Source organism: Anopheles aquasalis, chromosome 3 (assembly GCF_943734665.1).
Source record: "Anopheles aquasalis chromosome 3, idAnoAquaMG_Q_19, whole genome shotgun sequence".
NCBI classification, from domain to species: Eukaryota; Metazoa; Arthropoda; class Insecta; order Diptera; family Culicidae; genus Anopheles; species Anopheles aquasalis.
Window position 1 is genome coordinate 2,432,501 of NC_064878.1, and position 13,521 is coordinate 2,446,021.

Below are 13,521 nucleotides of genomic sequence, written 5' to 3' on the forward strand. Positions count from 1 at the left end.
TATTAACATCCTTGTATCGTACAGTATCGGATAATCTGGATTGTTTTCTGAGCTCATGAGTGATGTTCTTGGCTTTCAAAGGCTGTTCATCACTCCCGCTGACTGCTCCCGCCTTATCAACTCTCAGCCAATGTATTGATGCGATTTCCACACGAGCGGCACGACCTAGAGAACCCAACATAAGCCCCGTCAATTGCAATTATACAAATTTGTTGACCAGGCGGCCTTCGGAAAAGAGTTGGAAACACCTCGCACCGTTGGTGTTGGCTGCTGCTGCTCAATTCGTAAATTTCCATAAAAATAAAACCATCTAATCAAATCAAAATCAACCTCCGCCAAACACCGCCAGTCCTGCCAATTTTGGGCTTAGTATTGAACCGTCCGTGGACCGGTCGACGACGGCAAAGACCTTTCATTACCCTCCCCGAGGCAGGATCGTGTTGGCTCATAAAAATCAAAATGGCATAAATCGTCACCTGTGTGCGGTGTGAAAGGGGGGAACCACTTTCCAGGAAGCCAGGAATCGAAATCGAGCAGCAATCAAACATAAAATAAATCTAGGGACTCTCCGCACTCGGTGCTGTGTACTCAACTGTACACTTATCTTTCGCCTTCCTCTTCTGGTCCCTGCGGTGGCTGCTACTGGCTAAAAGCTAATAAATAAGCTTTGCATTAGTCACCTGCGCCCGCCCCCCACCGGGCGACTTGTGCTTCCCATTTGCGCTCCCATTTTTCATACTTAACCCTCATTATCATTCCTTCGAACTCCCAGCGACGACGACAACAAAGCAGTACTCGCTGGCGCTGCGATTGATGGTCCGAACCGTCCGACACCGGCAACCATCCTTAATCGTGAACGAATCGCACAAACGATTCCCTTTCTAAGTTTCTTTTGTTTTTTGCCTACTCCATCAGAGATTAGGCTAGGCAAAACGAAACCTCTCCTCTGAAGACTGAATTCCTTCGTCACCTTCCTTCCACACCCATGCCAGCTCCCTGGTGGCTGGTGGAAGCCAAGCATAAAACGGCGGTCTAATGAAAAATAATAAAATAAACTTCCCTTTGCCCGCATCCTGCTACTGTTCACGTGCGCCGTCGTTGTTGGCATTTTGTCTGCTTTGGTCCGCCGGATCTAGCCGCCGGACAACCCCGACCGGCTTACACGGCGCCATCGGCTACATTTTCGCCACATTTTCCGACGACTGACGACAGACGGACCACCAACCCCCCACCCGGTGGTCTACGAGGCGACGGGACAACGATGACGATCGCGGCATTAAATGAATCTTATGACTATTTGATAGTTTTTAGCACGCAAATACCAGCGTTCGCTCGGTTGTCCCCTTTTTCGTAGTCCCCACACTGCCCTTTTTTTTGTCACTGGCATTCGCTGAGGTTCTGACCGACGTTCCGTTCGATGGTTCGCCGTCGTCGTCGACCGCGGCGACCCTAAATAAAAGTTACTTCAATCCGTCAAAGGTGATGAAGTAATGGACGTTTTTAGCGACACCTCCCGCTGGGCCTCCTTGCTGAACTCCTGGCGGGGGGGTTTGTGAATGACCCCAAAAGCCACTGCTCTCTGATTATCCCTCTAATCATGCTGCCTATCCCTCATCAAACGTGGCAAAGGACTGTCAAGGACTGTTTTGGTCAAAACAGATTCCATCAAAGCATGCTTACGCTAAGCACAAATCCGCATTCTGTTTGATTTTGATCCTTAAAATGGTGTACAAGAAATATGTTTCCTTGTGATCGTTTTCACAAGGTTGCTTTGTTAATATGAGTGCTATGGATACTCACTTCACATTTCATTTTATTTACCTTCAATTCTCATTTTTGACTAGGTATTTGAATTTTTAAAGCATAAACTTGCATCTGAAATGCTAAAACTGCTAGTAAAATATTGGAAAACACTGGAGGAAAGTTACAATTCGTCCACATTCTAAATGAAACGGTATTTACTACCGTCTGGCCAGTTGCGTCTCTGCTACTCTTCTTCATTTGTTTGTTGCTTCGTTCTTATCGCTTCTACACTTCCCTACCCCAAAAATTGAGTCTGATACTCTAATCAATTCCAAAACATCCAGCCCTGTGATGCGGCGGCGCGTGTGTCGGCGACTAAAACATGCGTAAGTCGTACGCACCAAGCATGATTTCTTCTTTTCCATGACTTGTTTACTCTCTTGTTGGCTCTTTATCGCCCTGCCACAAAGACACGCACAGATAGTGTCCTCACAGGGACACATACACACGTGCAAACACAATTCATTACAACCCCTTCGGCGCCCATCCATCCGTTCCACCCATTCCATCCATAGGCGGAAGCTTCTTTTTTGTTTGGTTGGGCGAATTTTTAGAATTCGCTACCCTCACGCACCCTCACGCACCCATTCTCCTTCTTTTTTTTTTTTTGTTCGAGTTTTCGCTTTCGATTCTCATTCTCGCTTCTCGTTTGCTCTCACGCAAACATGGCCCATCATCATTCGACTGGCCACCACCGGCAAAGGTCTCTGTTACTCATCCGAGCTACTATCTATGTTTCGCGTAGGAAAACGAACAGAATGGTGATGGTTGGCCGCAGATGACTAGTGGAGGAACATAATCGAAACGTAGTTTTTACCATGTTTTACTTCGCTTTGCGCAACAAGTTCACATTTGTGAGAAATTTAACCATTTTTTGCATAATGCTACCATCGTTCTCGGTGGTAGATTCTAGGCAGCTGCGTGTTGTGTGTTGAAAACGTTGGAATTGGGTGTTTTTTTTGCTTATTTGATTGTAGTCTTCACGCCCGCTAACTCTGCGCGGCCACCACCAGCACCACCCCATCGGTTGTTATTTTCTGTTTTTCAGTTTCACAACTCCCCGCTTAGCTCTAGAGCGCGCGGGAGCACTCTCGCTCTCTCGGTGTCTGTCTTGTGGATTCCTCGAATACCCCTCCCCCCGCCCCATTTCCCCGCAAACCCCACAACCCCTTTTCCGTATGCGTTACGCACTTTTAATGCGTGTGGATTTCAACACAACCGGGAGACCGGGAGAATACGCATGGTATTGGTGTGATGGGGCGTTCTTTTGCGCCCCACGGGCTATCGTTTTTGCGCTCGCCTTTGCTATTCATGCTCGCGAAGGCCAGCGCAGAGGCTGTCGAACTTCTCTTGAGGATCGGTTCTGCAGGTCGATGGCTTCCACATTGGGTTGCCAAATTGTTGCCAAAATTCATCGACTCCACTCCCCCCACCGGGTTAACCGGAAGCATGCTTCTCCTTCATCTTATGCCCAGAACTCTGTTGCTCTCTTGGGCGCAGCTCTTGGGCCAGTTGGGGCGAGTGACAGTCAATCACGCAGTGAGTCAACACAAAATGACGGAAAACCGGATTTTGGTCAAACGAAAAAGGTTGACTACCCTGTGTGTCGTTGTGGTGCAACCAGTTTCACCGGTAACTAGATTAGAACGAACTTTAGCGAAATTCACCTTCCACTGTGGTGATTGCAGAACCAGTTTAAAGTGTGCCGATCCGAATGGCCACCAGCTGAGCATTTTCCCGAAATGCGGCCCCATACTTACGCTTTTCATTGCCCAATCCATGCACAACGCCTCACTTTCACAAACATTTCCGTTCAACACGAACGCCATGATGTCACTATTTTTTCACTACTCGCTAGATCTACGGTGCAGTTGTTCTATCCGAAAACTAGTCACTTTGCTTATTTGGCTCATTTTGTTCGTTCACTAATTGATAGCGCATGGTAGATTTGGGCGACGTGGTGAAAACATTTCCCTTTATTATCACACTCAACACTTGCGTCATTATTCGGCGTAGACATTACGCGATTGCGATGTTCACTCATTTACGCACTAATTAAAAAAAAATTGCGTCCGTTCTAGGCACACGAAGTGGTGGCCACTACTACTATCGGCAGCCTCACTTCCTGTTTTCGCCTTCCGCTCGGTTGCAGCAAGCGCTTCTGCCAACTTTTCACCCACTGGTAATACATGCCGGCTTGGGTCTGCCTGTCTGCCTGCCCTAGCCTGGCCACACTCGGCCCGGCAAAGCTGGCCAATCGATAGCCGTTCTCGTAAATCGTATTTTCACATATTTCACTACAGGATGTTAAACGGTGGCACTCGGCGCATTCTACTCTTCTCGTTAGTCCTACAGTCCTTTGCAGCCACCCTTTTTCTAGGGGGGTGAGTTAGAAAAAACTGAAAAAATTGAATGGAAAACACCACTGAGGCTGAGCGCCCTCTAGCCGAAACCTTCCCCGATTGCGAGCAAAGTGCGACTTGCGACGCGCAACCGGCGCACGATGCGTATAACCTTGACCGAAACCTCGTTTTCTGAGTTGAATTTTTAGACATCCACGCGGTGGCCGTTGGTGGGGCCGGGGAGGGGAACAGTAGCGGAGCGGTGACCGAGGTTGGTCAAATAGTGCGTACGGGTAACAGAGCTAGGCAGCTATGCAAAGCCACATTGCCTAGCGAGCGAGTGAGGGAGCTCAAACTCAAAACCTCAACGCCCGTGTAACCGCCACCGTGTTGGGGGCCCCTAGTCCTCTGAGACTGTATCTGTCTATCGGTCTAGTCTGTGGTGGAGATCGGAGATGCTACCATTGGAGGGTGAGGGTGGCAAGGATGGTGCGACGGAGGGGGCGGAATAATTTTCAAGTTCTCGGTCACTGCCAATCGTTTTTTGCGACCGCGCAAATCACGAAAACATGCGTGCGCTGCGTGTACCACCACCACCACCAACTGGCCAGATGCTTGCTTGCTTGCTTGTGTTAGCTGCGCCATTTTGCTACAAAATTTTGCGCCTCCCACAGTTCGAATGGGGTGGAGCGGGGTGGCAGAAGAGACGGGAAGGGGGGTTGTGCGTAAATATTACGCACGCACTATCAACACAAACACCAGTTGACCGGCTTGGCATGTGGTGGTTGCCATCCTGGCACAAACACTTGCGTGGATTCTGAGGAACTCTGCCTGAACCGGCTCGGCTTAACCCTTTCATCAACAACAACAAACAACTTCCATGTGGATGTTACCATCATTAAAATGAGTGGCCTCGTCTTTCGTGGATTCGAATATGCGATGGAGACGCCTTCGTCGTCGTATGAGCTCGTCGGCAAACAGCCCTTGCTTGGAAGAAAATTCATGGAAAACTATATTTATTTATTTATTTAGTCATCTCTACTCTCTATTAGTTTAGTCTGCTTAAAAATCACTATATAAAAAAGAACGTACCCTGAATATCTGCAACACAGACTCAAAAAAGGGACAAAGCCAACTATGTTACTACAAGAGACAAGTTAAATATGAAAAATATAGTAGGCTTTATAAAATAACGAACCCAACCGGCCCTTGAACATTCGAGGGATTCTTTGGCTGACCGTGCCAATTTGCAGGACACAGGGAACTCGCGACACTGACCTATCCCACCAAATCCATGACGTCAGATCCGCGACCACCGGGGAGGGGATGAAGCGAGTGCTAGTCGTCCTTGACCTACACCAACACTTCCCCTTTGAAGGGGATTTCTATGAAACGATCTCGCTCCCAACCCCCGTTTTTTTTTTTTTGAGTTAGCTCCCGCGAATTTTGAAATGCGTACGTGCGCGTATGGTCGGCCTCGGGATCGAAATTGCGTGCAGAACCCACACCAATACTATCGCTTCCCAGTGTTTTAGATTTTCTACTCGCGGTTCGCGGTTTTTTGGTGGGGATGAAATTCGCCGAACGATCGCCTTTAGGCGATGTTTTCGTGTATTTTTCTATATTTTTTGCCACCCCCCGTTTAACGGTCATTCTGAAACATGGCAAGCAGAACGATGCAGAAAAGAAAGTAGAGTGAGTCATATGACTGTAGTACTTAAATATTTCGTTGTTTTTTTATTAGTGATGAATTACGAACGGAGTTTAATTTTTAAACTTTGATCAAAAATAAATCTGAATAACTATTACTTTTCCTCAATGGTGGCTCCTATTCTGTGGTCTCTTTTTGAATAATATGGCTTATTTTAAGAATTTAAAAAAAGAACCACAACGATCGCTACGGCGATGAGATTGGTTGTCAAGATGGGCAAAAAGTGCCACCATACAAATACAAAATGAAATACAAAGATAAAGATAACGGTAAAAAGGGGGCCCAGCTAACGGTACAGCTGGCTCGCGAACAATCGTGGTTGGCTCCGATCGTGGTTGGCTCCATTCGCGATTTTTCCCCTACGCGAAGCGGACGACCACAATCCCTCTCACAGCGCAAGCGATACAGCGTTGAGCGTACATTCGCCATTTTGCCAATTTTTGCTCGGTCCATCGTGCGTGCAAATGTGGGGGGGGAGAGATTTGCCAGCCGAGCGAAAAGGACGGATGCTGCCAAGGTGCCCCCCTTTTTTGCGTGAGTGCAAAAATCTTCGCGAAACCGAGTGGGTTCCGCACCGAGGCTTAGCTCGTGGAGCATTTCACTCCCAGCGGAACCGATCATTCTCCTTTTGGCAACCGACTAGAGCGGTCCTAGAATGCAGCAACCAGCAGCAGTCATCCGAAATTAAATCCGAAACCATGCCAAAGCCACCGTGGATTATTAGGTACCCATCAAAGGATTCAATGTCCATCACCAGCAGCAGCAACAAGTGATCGTTTGTGAAAAAAAATCAAAATTTGTGAAAAAAAGTGAAGCCAGCGTTGTGTGTCGTGTGATTCTTGAGGCAAAGGCTGACCACGGATCAAACCCAAAAAAACGATGGTGACTTTGATTATTAAACAAACAAAGTGCAATGCGGCTGCAGCTCACCTGCTGCTCGAGCAAAGTGGAAACGGATCATAAAATGAAAAACTTTCTCACGATATCAGTCGCAACTAGCGCACGGCGTTGCGAAGGAGCAAGCGAAAACGGAAAAGCTAAAGATCCTTGCACCAGAACGCGTGCAACTGGCATGCGCGGCCGTCCCGTGTCGAAGAAAAGGCTCCGATCCCCCCGTTGCCTCGAGTCAAAGTTGATTTTTATTCACGTTGCAAATAAATCCGGCCAACTTTCCGATCAACCGTAACCGGGGCCGAACAATGGAGGCGAAAAAAAAAACGGAATAGTATAAACCGCCACCCGAATCACCGATCACCGAGTCCCGAAATGATCACCATCATAATGAGAATAAAAGGGAATCTATTCCAGTCCCTCGTGCGATTGCGATCGCTAGTCGGTTGTGGTAGGCGTGGGATTTTTTCTTCCCACGCACCACGCCACCGCGGATCCCAGCAACGATTTTCTGCCACAATGCTATGACTTCCATGCTCCTTCGATGACGAAAAAAGTTTGCCCAACCGTGAGGCCACCGAAGGGCAGAGAAGCGGGAATCGAATAAAAATCATTTTGATTGCATCCATGTGCACAAAGGGCTGCAAAGGACGCGATGGAGGAGGAGGAGGTCGGGGAAAGAAGCAGCACCCCATGAGTTGCTATGCCCTCCATGAACGAATCCTAAAAAATCTTCTGCTAAGTGCTTGCAGAAGAAGGAAGATAACGTCCCAAAAAGGAAGGGAAAAAAAGGTTACGAATAAACGTAATATCCCTTTTATCCAATATTTTATTCGTACCTTTTTCGTACGCATTTCACCTTCTGCGGCTGATGCTGAATTTAGTTTGGAGTGATCGGGGCATCGGGAATCGACCCTTCAAGCTGATGGGTCTAGTGGGGTCGATCTCGTCCCTTTTCGTCCGTCCAGCACATTTCGGTTGTCCGTGTCCCCGCACAGCACACCACACCGACCCAAAGGATCCGCGTTTTTTCTTCTATTCTTTCCCTACACCGTACCCACTTTCCGAAGCTGGAGACCTCCCGAGTCCATTGTTGATGGAGGTGTAATTTTTATCGTCCATCCTGCCTCTGGACTCTACGCCTGGTCGGTCGCTGAAGAGATTGTGATCGTACGGATGGCGAACGGTCACCCAGCGGCCCAAACGATCCTCCGTGAGACAAGTGGACTGCGGTAGTGCGTGGCTTTGCATTAACGTGCATGCTCTTTGTCGCCATCCGGCCTCCGGATGACCATATCTTGCGTGGAGAGTTGAAAAAAATGTTTTTTTTTATCTTTCACTCCTCTCTGGTTGACCCTCGAGACTCTCGGACCGGATTGATCGCCCATCCGCATCGCATCCCGGACACTGCGGACCCGGTTTTTGGCCATTTTCTAACCCAATCATCCTTGCTCCTTCCTTGTGTCTCGTTCTCTCTTCACGATCTCCCGATTTTATACGAAAAAGAGTCACACGATCGTCGAGACGAGTTGAGGCTGTGCCGAGTTCCAGGCCAATGCGTTCTAGCGACTGTACTTTTGTAATTGATTGTGGCATTTTGTCGCCAACGCGATCATAAATCAGGCCAGTGACGCATTTTATGGTTTGTGTATGCTGGCTGGTTTTACTAGTCTCCTTTTTTTCAACTTCTCTAAAACCTTTTCGATGATATAGAACAGCAATTTGCATTGCTCTATGTTTCATAATTTCATGCAGCAATTTTTAATTTATAATTTGAGCTGCACAATAACCCTTCCCGACGTCCGATGGAACCAACATAAGGACGATGATTGATGAATGTACCGCGATCGCGCCATAGCACCGAGTGCTGCTTGCCAGGTTGATTGTTTGCTTCCGGGCGGGCGAAAGGCGGTGGTAGAGATCGGTATCGTGCAAACGGAATAGGAAAGTTGAACACACAGTCGGTCGGAAACGGGATGTGCATTCTCTTTCACCTAGGCAAGAGATTGGTGATAAAATATGAAACGATCGACTGTCGCTGGGTGGTCCCCGGAAGAAGCAGCACAGCAGCAACGCGACGTCAATCGGGAGCGCCGCCATCACGATCACACATTACTAGCCGTGCAAGTGCAATCGTGCAGCCAACTTCCCGAGCTTGGAGCGCGTGCCAGTGATGCATCTATCGGTGCTCGTGGATCGCAAGTTTAATGTCGTATGCAAGAAACCTCTGCCTCATCATGAACACCAATCACTGATCATCCGACCGTCGTGAGAAACTGGTCCCTGGCCTCGAAGGCAGCCTTTTGAAGTCCGCGTTGAAAAGCTAAATTGTGCAACAGAATGGGAATCGAAGCAACCCAAAAACCCAAGAGCGAAAAGAAAGAGCCCTGCCAGCAAAAATCAACACCTCAATAGGGTGTTCTCAATGCAACGTGGATAAAAGAAGCACAGACATTGCGCAAGAGGCCGTTTCCTTCCTTCGGCTCTACAGCCGCACCTGATGGTCGCACCCAAAGCGCAAGCCAAATGTGCAACACATTACGCAACAGTCGTTTTTTGCTTTCCCATGGCCCAGAGACGCCCAGGACGCATGTGCAAGAGCATCACCGAAAGATCCTTTTTGGTCGTTCTTCTTTCTGGACTTCCACTTCCCCTGCAGGGATCATTAGCAGGCCGAGACTCAGCCTTCGGCGTCGCCTCCACAGCTTCGGCTTTTGCGATCCGATGCGGAGCGAAACCCAACAGAGGGATTTGCCGACTTTTATGACTTTTCGTACCCTCGCCCTTGTGCAACCTGCCGCCAGTGGGATGGCTTATCGCTTGGGAGCTGCTTCGTGGGTCTATGATGACTATCTTGTTATCTTGCCTGGAGGAAATGAAGAACATTTTGCTCGAACCATCAAGAGCATCTGCATTCTTCTTCAGCATCCACATCGACATCACGCGCTCCGGTGTTGAGGGAATGAACTCTCCGGAAGTGCCATGGACCTTCCTTAACACGCAACTCGCCTGGCTAGCGCTTGATCACACGCAACCGAACCGCATCGCTACAGCAAACCTCCATTATCTCGTTAATAATCAAACATTACTATCATCTTCTAAAGGGGAAAAAAGCGGAATGACAATGACATGCTCCTGCTTAAGGCAACCTATTTTTGTACTCCTGATTCTCCAGAAAATATTATCACGAATTCTCAGTTCAGCTGGTTTTCCCGGCAAGCAAGCGAGTGATTAACCTTTTGATTGGCTCGATTCACTTCACTCCAGCTTCCAGCCCACGATCTTGGCATCCTTTCCTCCGTTCGTCAGTTCGGCGACGGTCTGTTTACAGTAAAGAGTTTATTCACATCGCTCTCTGGCTCTCTGGCCACCCGCCCCTTGCAGTTACGGCCAGGGGACGGAATAGAAGCAGATGGAATGGATCTATTTTCAGATGCATCCCGATGCACGTTGAGGATCGTCGAATCGTCGGTTCGCCAAAGACCGGATGCTGGTCTGGCGTGTGCATGCGATTGTGCATTTTACGCCCACCCTCTTCTCTCCCATGCTGTGGTGAAGTGATTGTAAACACTCGGGGTGCACGTTTCCTTAAATAACGCGCTCAAAACGGCAGGCGAAAACGCGCAGTATGCGAACGAAGCGAAGATGCATCTGGAAGATATTGGGCCAGGGCACAAGCGAAGACGATCCCGCGGCCCGCCTCACTGTTCAATGAACTCTAATGTAAACAGCATCCCTCCCCTGAGCTGAGCGAGCGTCTGGCTTTTCTTGTTTTACGGAAAATCTTACGGAAAAAGGGTTTCGCTTTCCTGGCCACTAGCCTGGGTTTCCTTTCTGGGTGTCTGAGGCAAGAAATTCTAGCAAATTGAAGAGTAACCGTGGTATAAACCACGGAAATGATGCCACTAAAAGACACCGTAGCCATTATGTAAATGTTGCTGTAGTTTGTTTCGAAACAAATTGCTAATTTAAATTCCAAACTCCAGCAGTTGCTGCAGTTGTGTTTGCAGCATCATTAGCGCGCAGTCAGTAGCTCAGTCGATGCAAGGGCGCACACGAGGTCAACATCAGACACCGGCCACGATCCCTCGGATGGACCCAAAAGTCCATTAACAATAGCAAAGCAGCGCAGCCGAGACACGGCGCAGTAAAGATTCTTGAAAATCATTCCGTCATTCAATGAAGAGAGAACAGGGTTAATTACAACTACTATCCCGGTCCCAGTCCCAGTCCCGGTACCGGTACCGGTCCCGGTTTTTGAGGCGCACGAGAATGAAGAAACGGATAATTAATTAAAGTCTCCTAATTGGCGGGACTATTTTAATCATGCTGCAAAACATTTATCAAATGACTCGCCAGTGGCGCTCGTGGAGGGCCCCCTCGAGCCCCCCCTTTTTGCTGATTAGCCTTAGGCAGATCGCGAATGCAGCTCGCCGCTCGACGCCGCTCAAGAGAGCGCGCTCACCGGGTTGGAAATTTCATTTCGATCGCAGCAAACAGTGCCACGTGATGTGCCGCGGTGTGCATTTCATTACCATCCCCCTCAGGTTCAGTTAATGGGGGCTGGAATTAATTGTATTGTTTCCACTAAACAAATTATGCTAAACATGTGCAACGATACTCAGGGGCTTCCCTTTTAACAATGAATTGGATCTTGGGAAGATCAAGAACAGCCCCACATAACTTTTCGTAAACGTTTGCAGACTCTTTACGAGCTGATTCTAATTCAAAAACCTAGCCAAAAAGTCCACTTCGGATGCGTTACGATGCGTGGTGCCGCCATTACGCGCCACCAAGCCAAGGGCCCTTCTGCTGAAGCCATATTTTCCAAACATTTCGAATGCATCCGTCGTCCACGCACCTTCTTCTCGTCGACGTTGTGCCTTCCTTCTTTGCGCATTTTCACCGCGCGGCTTCATCGTACGATCGCGCGGCCGCGCCAAGCCACGCATCTCAGCAATCGCCGCGTTTGTCGTTTCTTTCGTCTTCAACCGTCCACCACCGTGTTTTCGCCTTCCTTTTTATTCTGGAGTTCGCATTATTTATTGCCCTTTGCCCGTCTCCGTGCCTAAATAAGTGCTGCGTTAGCGAAGAAGAAGAAAGGAACACGAACAGGGAACAGGGGACTGGCCACCTGACTTGTCTAGAGCCAAACGTGAAGGGTGGTGGTGAAGGGCTTCTCCATCCGGGGCTCCGCTTCCTTTTTGATACGCACGCCCGATCCAAGCAATCGAGCGGCGGCTAGGAAGGAAAGGCCAAAAATCAAAAACCAAACGTTGGCTTGACGACGACGACGACGACGACGAAGGAAGCCAAACGAAGCCGCCACCGACAACGCGCAGACGATGACATTAAACACCGAAACCGTGTGCGCGCCTCTAGCTCTATCTCGACAAATGCACCATCGCTGCAGCAGCAGCTCCTCAGTGGAGAACGAGTTTTGTGTCACAACGACGCTCCACGGGGTTTTAGCTTTCGTAAAGAACACCAAACACGCAAACGACGTGATTTCCATGTCGCGCGCGTTTCGCCCTTTTCCGGATTTTGATTTTCATCTCTCTCTCTCGTTCCCTGTATCTCTCTCATTTTTTCTCTTCCTCCCTGTTTCGGTTCGGCTCATTCACCGGAGAGGACGGAGGAGACTCGAACCCGGGCCTACACCAACAATTTTTCCATTTTCTGTCCCTGACTAATGCTAATGCATGCGTCGTAGAGCGGGGGGGATTGGGACAGCGACGACGCACGGCTGGGTTGTGACAGAACATTCCAGTGGGACACCTACGCAACCCTCCACCCGCGTATATGCTCCACCGGCCACCGTTGGTTCCGTCTTCTAAGCTTGATGCTCGACAATGCGATCATAAAATGGTTGCCACTCTGGACACACTTCACTGTTTCATGGTCACTGTCATCGGGTGCAATCCGATGGAATTTCTCGAGTCTGTTCGCGTTGCCTTGCTTGCCGATCGATGCGCTATTGATCGGTAGAGCCGGGCTTAAAATAGTACAAGCGCATGGCCACACAGCAGTCTGCGCTTGCTATGATCTATTTTTATCGCGACTGAGAACATGCACGATCATTCCGTTCTAGAGTCGCTAGTTCTCAAAACCTCCTTCACGCAAATGTTACACCAAAAAAGACCGTGCACCGCGTGCAGTTCTCGTATCTCGCCCTCCGCACGTCGATCCCCTATTGCGGGGGCGTGCTATTTTCTTCCCTTTTTCCGACATTCCCCCTTATAGGCATCGGGTACGGGGAACAACAACACCATGCTGCCAAAATGAGAAGGCAGCGCTAGCTCGTGAAACCCACGTCTGCTGGCAAACCGGAAGTGCGCAACCGGAAAGCCACACACAGCGAAAGCGAATGGAGTCGAATGCAAGCTGCAAACACCGCGAGTGCTCCGCTGCGCAGCAAAAACGGCAAAAAAAACGTGGAACGAAATGGAACAACGAACGGAAAAGGTTCGGAAAACTCATAGACCGTGATCGAGCGCCGCGCGCTTCCCCCGCTCGTCGAGCAAGGGCCCGCCGCTGGGTTGGTTCAAAATTAGAGCTAATAATAATTTTGCGGAAGTGAGCAACATGCGTGCGCTGCGTGCAGCCGCAACGGCAAACGAAAAGAGGGCGCATTTTGAGGAGGGGGAAGCGGCAAACCGGCACCGGCATGATCACTCCGCTATCTTTTCTACAACTAGCGCTTGGGCAGGTTTGACTGAAATTAGTTCATTATTGCGGAATGATCATTTGCTTTCAGTTCGAAAAAATGGAGCA